Genomic DNA, 10,015 nt, shown 5'->3' with positions numbered 1-10,015 from the left:
TTCCATACAAAATTCTTTATAAAATCCTAATCAGGTCAGATATCTCTCTAGTCATGTCAACAATAAAGAAAAAGTTTATTTAACTATCTTTTCCCACCTTAATGCTTTGGTTTGGAAAAAAATAATGCCATGATGTCTATTTTTATGAGGTAAGCCACAGAAATAAGAGCTTTCCTGGGTATTCTTTCTAATAATCAGCCCCTGTCCAGATGGAATTTAACTTTGATGTTTGCATCAGGAAAATGGCTTCCTGAATTTTTAATTTACGCACCAACATCTGAGGCATAAGTCACCGATACAGCCCAGAGTACTCGTACTTCATAAGTGCCAGTGGACCCGGAAGCAGAAAACCCCAGCCACTTTGGAACCACTACAAGGATTATTCAAATCTTGTGAGGTGAAAGACAGTGTAGCTGAGTCTAGCTGGCCTTTGGCCAGCAAAATCATGTTAGACCTGTTTGGTTCATGTGTGGTTGAATTGGCTTGTAACAAAACATACAATTATGAGGCAAAAATGTTGACCTTTAGGGACCACTGAGAAAAATCCAAATAAATTTAAATATCAGAGTTGGAGCTTATGTCCCTACCCTTCAAATTACAATGTATTTGCCATGCAAGGTCCAACCACAAAGTGGGCAGTTAGGAATCTGAAAGGAGAGAGGAAAATATCAGTTTCAATAGTACACAGATTTGGTAGTGGCAAGCCTTCTTATAAATATCGGAGGAGGGGCGGAAGGGCTTGATTCTGCCTCAACTTAGTATGCCAGATTTTGTTACTCCCCAAGGGAGGCCTTAACCGCTCTGAGGAGTGGATGGGTGTGGGATTGAGGGAGTTAGAGGGCAGGAGAAAGGGAAAGAGGGGGAACAGGAATTGGTATGTAAAATGAACAAAAAAACTTTACTCTTGGGCATATACCCAAGGAAAGTTCAATCATGCGACAAGAACACATGCTCAACTATGTTCATATCAGCATTATTCATAATAGCCAGAACCTGGAAACAACCTAGATGCCCCTCAACCAAAGAATGGATTAAGAAAATGTGGTACATATACACAATGGGATACTCTTCAGCAGGAAAAAAAATGACATCATGAAATTTGCAGGCAAATGGATGGAACTAGAAAATATCACCCTGAGTGAGGTAACCCAGACTCAGAAGGACAATCAATGAATTTAAAATAAAAAGAAATAAAGTGAAACAGTTATCGGAGAGTATAGTGAAATGGAAATAAAGGTTCATCAAAGACAAGCTGGACTTGCTGGCCTGCGCTTAAAATCCCCACCTTCAGAAATGGAAGTTCTTGAGTTTGAGTTCAGAGCTACTCAAGGCAATCTCAAGAAAAATAAAAGGGAAAAAGGAAGAAAAGAAGTATAAAAAATTGTTTGAAATCAGTTGTTTCTTAGCCAAACATTGGAATGTTAAGCAGATCCCAGCAAACTCCTTGGAGTATGTTGAAAAGATGTTGAGCTGCATCTGGATGTAGTACACCACGCCTGTAATCCCAGCACTTGGAAGCCTGAGGCAGGAAGATTGTGGCAAGTTGGGGGCCAGCCTGGGCTACATATTGAGACTTTAGAGGGGAGGGGGAAGAAATGAGCCGCCTACCTGAGCCAAGAAGTAGATGTAGGAGAAAATGCTGAAAATATCAGGGAGCAAATGATACAGAATATGCCACATCTGAGGAAAGTACCACTTGAGTGCTTTTCCCCAACACAAAATCAGAGGATGGCCATCTTGCCATCCCAGCCTTCAGCCCAGGAACATGCCTAGAGGGATAAAAGGGAGCTGCTTTCTGTGCTTGCCAAGGCTAGTGCTAACTTGTATGATAATATGCATGATTTAATGCATAAAGTTTCCCATTCCATTTGTTGGTTAATACCTACACAAAATTTCTCTGCAAATACTAAATTTATGTAAATAAAAAGAAAATGCAGAAACTTTCATTATAAATGTGTGAGGTGTACTTGAAGTGATATATTGTTTGGTAAAAAGGAAGACATACACACATGTGCTTAATTTAGATTGAAGTGTTAGGTTGGCTAGAAGAAGATAGAGATTGTGTCAGAACTTGAGATATCTTACACTGGTTGCCTGGAATTGCCTGGGATGGTTAGGGTAGGGGCCCAAGCCCTGGGCTTGGCAGGCAAGGGAACAGGTGGGATGGGATGTTTCTCTTTTGGATATGTTCTTGTTCCCACTTCCTGTTCCTGGGCATCCTGTCTTTTCAGCAGAGGTTGTGAATGAATGCTGCCCCCTGGTGGTATGCAGCATCCACCTGAACCCAGAAGCCTGGGTACCTGAAGGCCCTGGCTTGTGTCCAAGGAAAGAAGAATCAAAGGTATTGGCAACTCTTCTCATCTCCTATCATACTCCTGGCTCAGGTTTGAAAAACTGGAGCCTTTACAAGTGAATACAGCTGCCTGTGCTTTGCTGGGTGTCCATGCCAGAGGTGCATTCTTTTTTTTTTCTTCAAGTAGCCAAACTTTTATTTAGTTATGGTTACATTAGCATATAAACACATGACATGTCATCATGGACGGTCTTTACATAATAAATGCATGGCTAATACTTTGTATCACAAAAGAAAAACTGAGTCTATAAATTACCACAAGGACAAGAAACAATACACTCCAGATAAATTATAAAGGTAGTTACAGGGGAACCACCTCTCTCCTTAACTCAAGTTTCCAACAGAAAGTCAATGTGATGCTAAACTCCCGGCCCTTTCAAAAGCCAGCAGAGACAGATCACTACTTCAACAACTTCTTAATTCTTAACCGGAGTTGAGGCTCCCTTCATCGTCTTCTTTAGGTGGTGGTAATTGGGCAAGATTTTCATCAAGAAATCCAGCTGCAGTGTCTGGGGCTGCAGCCACTCCATCTGTATCCTTCACAGGCAGTCTGCACTGTAGATCACCGAGTTCTCAGGAATGACTTCAAAAGTGTTTAGGTTGCAGCAATCCCCAATGATGCAACTGCTGGTCAAGATGACGTTTCTGCCTACGTATGCTTTTGACTCAATGCCATTATTATCTCCTATTTTCATGGCTTGGGAATGACAGCCAACTTCAAACATGTTGTTGGTGCCAATGATCATAGGCTTGGGTTCTGGCTCTTCAGTGCCTGGGATGATAATATCTGGATGAGCGTTGATGATGAGGGCCTGCTCTTCTATCAGGTTACCTTCACTGATGATTATTGGCCCCGCCTCCACAATAATTCGTGCTTTGGGGTGGATCACTGTTCGAGGGCCTATGGTCATATCACCTCTGATTTCACTCTCTACACACACCACGGCTCCAGGGGCGATCTTCACACTCTTTTGAGTTTTCTCTGCCATCGTCAGGCCCGGCTCTCAGGAAGAGGTGAAATCGACCCTGCTTGCCTTGCTAGAATGATCCAGAGGTGCATTCTGACAGAGGTGAAGTGACTGTTGTCCTTGGGGTCTGAGTGAGGATGCTGGGCTTCTCCCTTGTGGCATCTTCCCAAATTCTCTTATACCCTGAGCTATTAGCCACCACCATCCCTCTGTCCTCCTAGCACAGGGTCCACCTGGAAGGGTTTTAAAGGTAGGCCTCCTTCAACTGGAAGCTTGCTCGGGTCTGAGTTACAAATACTTGCACGCCCATGACAAGCTTGGTAGCTGTAGTAGCCACCGGGGTGGGAGGGGTCAAGTAGACAGCTCCAGGTTCTCTGGTCAACCCCCAGTAAGAATGCCCTGTCTGGTGAGTGAGGGGGCAGGGCTCAGGGCCTGAAACTCACATCCATGATTTTGTTTCTGAGGATTCTGCACTATGGTCGTGATTGGCATAGGCTTCTGTGCATGTGCCTGTGTATCTGTGTGTATTTTTACAACTGTGTGCCTGTTTTCACATGTGCATATGTATCTAGAATAATCTGTGTCTGTTAGCTGTACAATGAGCTAGGCATCACAGGGATAAGAAGGAAGGACACAGAGGACACAGAGTATAGCATTTAGGGTGGACAGCTCATTGACTGGGAAGGACAGACTGTTTTGTAGAGTAAGCCATGTGGGACTAATACAGAAGGAGCCACAGTGGGCACAAGGTCTAGACTTATCCCTAGGTATCTGATATGTATGTGGCTTAGCCAATCACAAATTGCATGGCAGCAATATGAATGTTAACAGGACCTGTGGTTGGGAGTTGCTGACATGGAACCTGTGTAAGCTCAGAGCATGCGCACTTCAAGGGTGCTCTATTTCCAGCATCATTAGGCTGCTTCCAGGATTGTTGGTTGAGTTACAAAGCAATGATGTGATTGTCTCCAGGAGGCAGACTGGTCTTTTTCTATGGTCAAGCACAGAAAATCTGGGCAGTGTGGAGATAGAACTCTGGAGGCTTGGTTCTCAAGGGAAGGAAGGCTTCCTGTGGGTAGAAGAAGTCAATTACCCAAGTGAACATGGTAAATCCCCTGTTAATAAGACAGGCCCTTCTTGGATAGAGTAGCTAGTGTTGTACATATGAAAGACGGGAAAGGCAGAGGGAGAGGAGGAGGGGGGGGAATCTTTGTGTGTGTGTGTGTGGTGTTATTGTTGTAGTATCTGCTTTTAATTTGGGGGGGGGGTTGCCTGCAGCCTGGTGGCAAAACACATTCACTCATAGGACTGCCCTGGACTCTTGACCCTGGTCTGTAGGTCTGGGACATGGGAGAGAATGGATTTAAGTATCATTCAGGTCATAAAACTCAGCACGTAGGCAGCACCACCAGCCAAATGACAACAAAGACCTGATCCATCAACGTTCACAGTTCTGGGAAAGTCTCTAAACGTACTAACCTTGCTTTTTGGATTCTGTAGTTCTGCTTCTGGCTAACTGTTCTTGTTAACTGAAGTATGTCCACCCAGAACAAGGTTTTTGTGCTTTAAAGCTCACCCTAAGAAAGCCTCAGGGCTACACTGGGATCCCGAACATCCCTTGTAGTTGCCAGCTGGCTGATAAAGACTTTCTATTGGCTTAGACCCATGCCCAAGCAATCTTCTCTGGTGAATGCCCCACAACATTTCTGGAGGTCCCACTGAAATCCCAAGAAACCAGACCTCGAGACACTGAGTGTCTGAGAGCCCCTTGGAGTGAGGGAGAGTGCAGTGGTCCGGGGACTTCTAGGGGGTGTACAACCTGAGACAGTCCAGGTCCCCAGGGCTCCCTTTGATCATTCAGTGCCTAATGCTTCAGAAGGGTCTGACACCCCCACCCCAAATGGTAACAATTAGAAAGTCACTTGTGGAGGTAAATCTGGCTAAAGCACCTGTGTTTGGACAGATCAGAGAGGTGGGATGTGGCTACTGATCCAGTGTCCAGGAACCGTGTGAGACATCACTGGATTCCCCTGTCCTGGTGTTTGAATGTATGGTGGACACCTTTGGTTCTCCCCCACAACTCGTGTGTGCCTGTGCGTGTGCCAGTATGTGTATGAGTGTGAGTGTGCATACGCATGTGTATGTGTGTGTTTCTATGGGTTTCTGTCAGTTCTGTTTCCCTTTATTGATCAGTGTCTTTATATAGTATGAGAACTCCCTGGCTTAAGACCTGTGCCCCCTCCTGTTGGGGACCTGAATACTTTTGTTTCTTCCAGCATGCTAAGAGAAACACACACACACACACACACACACACACACACACACACACACACATACGTACACGCAAAACCCTTCTACCTATCTGTCCTACTCCAGGAGTGGGAAGCACTTGCTTGTTTTGTTGCTTGACTCATGCTCAAGGTCAGGGTAGGTCCCTGTGTGGAGGGTTCAAGGCCTCTCATCCAGGGTTCCCTGCCATCTAAGCAGAATGCACATAGGAAGGGAGAAATAGTTCCCATAGGTGAGCATTCCCTTCACTGAGAATGAAATAAAGTTCGCCTAAGTTGGGACCGAAGGAAAAGAGAAAGTTCTATTCTCATGATTTATGTCTCCTCTTCAACCAATAATCCCTAATTGGAAAACTCAAAACCCATCATTCTATGAAAGAAACTGCCCCTGGGCCGGGCAGGGGATCACTGCCAGACAATAGCCTGGACAGAACAGATTTTCCCTTGTGTCCAACACTGACCAAGGAGACTTTAAGCAATTTTCACTGGGTCCCTTTTTAAAGGATTAAAAACAGCTGCTAAAAAGATTTCCTTTGTCACCCAGTTGGCCCCAGATATTAGAAAAAAGTTATAAAAGTTACAGGTGTAGGTAGGTCCCAGTTGCTGGAGGTAACTCAAAGAGTGTTTAACAACAGAATTGCTTGGGACAAGACCTTTTGCATAAACTGAAAGCCACCATCACCTTCTCTGATGATGAAATATGGTTAGACTTACAGATACCCAGCAAAATTTTGGTGTCTTATCCTCTGTCAGCAGAATATGTCCTAGCCTTCAATCAAAAGATACACTTGGACTGTCTCTCAGATTGACAAAAAAAAAAAAAAAAAAAAAAAAAAAAAAAAAAAAAAAAAAAAACGATTCCTGGGGTATGGGCAGAAACCAACCCTCCAGGACTGGCCCAACACCAAATTCCTATGACTGTTCAATTAGCCAGTTCAGCTACCCTCATCCAGATTAAGCAACACCCAATGACCCAGAAAATGAAAGGAGAAATTGCAGACAATATTTCCTGGCTTGGATTGACAGGCATCCTGGTGCCCTGCGAGTCACCCTGGAATACACTTCTCCTGCCTGTGAGGAAACCTAGGATATCTGATTCTTAGGAGTCTGATTCCTCCAAAGAAACAGGTGTACACTCTCTTGGACCAAAAAGATGCACTTTTCAATCTCCCATTGGCAGAGGTGAGTCAACCCATCTTTGCTTTTAAGTAGACAAATGCAGAGGGAGGTTACAATGGGCAACTTGCATGGACCAGGTTACTGCAAAGATTTAAACATGTACCAACCCTGTCTGATGACACAATAAGTGTTGACCTCCTGCCCTTCCTTCAGAGGTTTCCTCAGGAAAACAGATTATAAAAGGGTCACCAAGGACTACTGCCAGAGTTAAAGTCCTTGGGCTACAGAGTGTCAGCTAAGAAAGCCCCACTTTGTAGAGGCTACCTATCTTGGCTACCAGCTGAGGGGAGATAAAAAAGAGCTAGCTTCAAAGTAGGATTACTGCTGTCCTTCAGATCCCAACTCCAAAGACTAAGGAACAGGTCCCAGAGTTCCTAGGTGCAGCTAGGTATTGCTACCTTCGGATACCAGAATTTGTTGAAATAGCAAGGCCTCTATACACCAGCACAAAGCAGGGCACTGAGCCTCTAATCTGGACTGAAAATGAACAAAACAGGTGTTTGAGGCTTTAAAATCAGCCTTGACTTCAGCTCCAGCTCTAGCACTTCCAGATGTCTCAAAACCTTTTCATCTATTTGTTTTATGAAACAACAGACATTTAACCCAAACTTTGGGGCCATGGAAATGCCCTGTGATATATCTGTCCAAATGATCGGACCCTGCAGCCACAGGATTGCCCACCTGTCTAAGAGCTGTGGTGGTTACTACTAGTCTAATGAAAACAAACAAACAAGTTAACTCTGGGGTAAGATCTTATATACATAACACCCCATGATGTGTTTGAGGCCCTCCTTTGAGGTACATCAGACCACTTGTTGTCTAAGGACTATATGACCCAGTACGAGGCGCTACTTCTGGCTCATCCTTGAGTCCAGTTTGAGAAACCCACCACCATCAATTCTGCTACCTTCTTGCGTGATGGAGACCCATACGTGCTCATCTATAACTGTCACAAGAAAAAAGATGAAACCAGGTATATAGGAGCTGCAGTAGTTACTTTAACTGAAATAATTTAGGCCCAAGCCAGGTACATCAGCCCAGGAGGACTGATTGATCTGACACATGCTCTCAGATAAGAAACAGCAAAATCCACCACCACATACAAGGATAGTCGCTATGCTTTTACTACTGTGCACATCCACAGTGTGATCAATAGAGAAAGAAGGCTTCTTGCCACTGGGGAGAAGGACATTAGAACCAAAGCAAAAATCTTGTCTCTCCTAGAGGCTATTTGGCTTCCCCTATAAATTGTTGTCCTCCACTGGGGGGCTGCTGACCTAGCTGCCCAACAACAGTCCTAAGAGCAGTGGGGCCTATTGATACCCTGATGACCTACCCAGACGCAATGCTTCCTGAGACTCCATGGTAAAGAAGAACTGGACATTTCAAACCCTCAGGTTAATGGAAGACACCAGAGGGAGAGATGATTCTCCCAGAAACAGCTGATAGGTCTCTGGGAACTGACCTTCACCAGGATACTCATCTGGGGTCCACAAAATTTTTGACTTGCTTAGACGAAGGTATATTATACCTAGACTGGACAGCCTAAAGGGGGATGTCTCAGCTAGATGCCAGGTTTGCACTCAAGTGAATCCAAAACAGAGACCTTACCCAGCAAGGGGTTCTAGTAAGAGGTCAATACCCCAGTGAACTCTAGGAAAATTGACTTCACCAAGATCTTGCCTGCCAGGGGTGGATAAATGTACTTGCTAGTTTTTATATATACCTTTTCTGGGTGGGTAGATGCATTTACCTGGACTGAAACTTCTCAAATAGTAGCTTAAACGCTCCTCCAGGAACTGGTCCCCTAATGTGCCCAGCCCCGGTGATGGGGTCTGACAATGGCTCCACTTTCATAGCCAGAACCTCTCAATTAATAGCTAAAGCTTTAGGCATAGATTGAAAACTTAATTGTGCATATAGACCTCAGAGTTACGGGCAGGTAAAAAAATAAACAGGGCATTAAAAGAAACTCTAATAAAACTCTCATTAGAGTCCAGTAAAGGTTGGATAGACTTCATTTCTTTGCTTTGCTTCAGGGCCTGCTATACCCTTAGGTAGGGAATTACTCCCTGAGATTATACTTGAAAGACCTCCCCTAGTGCTTCCCCAGCTCAGAGGCCACCTCCCTTCTCAAGTCACTACAGGCTCTCCAGATCTCCATAAAGTGTACTTATCAGACATCTGAGAAACCCAGGCAATATCCAAGTCTACCACCAGTTTCTACTAGTTCAAGTCCAGTGATATTGTCTGGGTCAAATAGACAGCCACAGGAGGCACTGGGATAAACTTGGAAGGGGCCCTACATGGTGATTCTCTCCACTCCTATGACTGTGAAGGTATCTGTCATTACACCATGGAGCTACCATACCCAGGTCAAGAAAGTAGAAGTCACAGATGTCCCTGACAAATAGGCTGTCTCTGGGACTATGGACCCATTTCACCAGGCTTCAGACACTCTCACTCCCTGGCCACTCCTGCTGTGGATATTGTTCTATATAAATAAAACACTGATGGCCAGTGACCAGGCAGGAAGTAGGTGGGACAAGGAGAGAGGAGAATTCTGGGAAGCGGAAGGCTGAGGGGAGAGACACTGCAGCCACCGCCAGGACAAGCAGCATGTGAAGATGCTGGTAAGCCACCAGCCACGTGGCAAGGTATAGATTTATAAAAATGGGTTAATTTAAGATATAAGGACAGTTAGCAAGAAGCCTGCCATGGCCATACAGTTTATAAGTGATATAAGCGTCTGAGTGATTATTTTATACGTGGATTGTGGGACTGTGGGGCTTGGGGAACCTGGAGAGAAGCCCTCCAGCAACACACTCCTCTTGAGTCTTATGTTTTATCTTATGGGTATGAGTATAGGGGTAGGGTCCAAACCCCACCACCCTCAGGCCTGGCCCTGGAAACTGATGAAGATGAATACAGTGAAGGTATTAGCTAACGTGACTACAGACCAGTACCTAAATTCAATTTGACCTTTGCTCACTGATGCCCACTTTAAATGTCTGGTTGTACTGGAGATAGGAAAGATGCAGGAGTTTATCTTTTGGTATAGGAATATGGTGTTTACAATTCTGTGCATGATCTGTGGCTGGGCCCTCTAGGTGCCAGCAAGTTTCCATTGCAAAAATCAGGGTTGTGCAATAGAGGCTTCCTAAAAACACACAGATAAATATATAGAAAGAAAGCCTCCTCTCAAGAAATGCACAATAGAAAAATGT

The 10,015-nt window shown here is 44.6% G+C and overlaps 1 pseudogene; it reads right to left on the bottom strand.

Annotated features, from left to right (window-relative positions):
• Positions 1-1,146: 1,146 nt before the first annotated feature.
• LOC114682188 lies at positions 1,147-9,318 on the bottom strand (annotated as a pseudogene).
• Positions 9,319-10,015: the final 697 nt, after the last annotated feature.

The sequence above is a fragment of the Peromyscus leucopus genome, chromosome X, assembly GCF_004664715.2.
Source record: "Peromyscus leucopus breed LL Stock chromosome X, UCI_PerLeu_2.1, whole genome shotgun sequence".
In the NCBI taxonomy this organism is placed as follows: domain Eukaryota; kingdom Metazoa; phylum Chordata; class Mammalia; order Rodentia; family Cricetidae; genus Peromyscus; species Peromyscus leucopus.
This window is presented reverse-complemented; position numbering and strand designations above follow the sequence as displayed.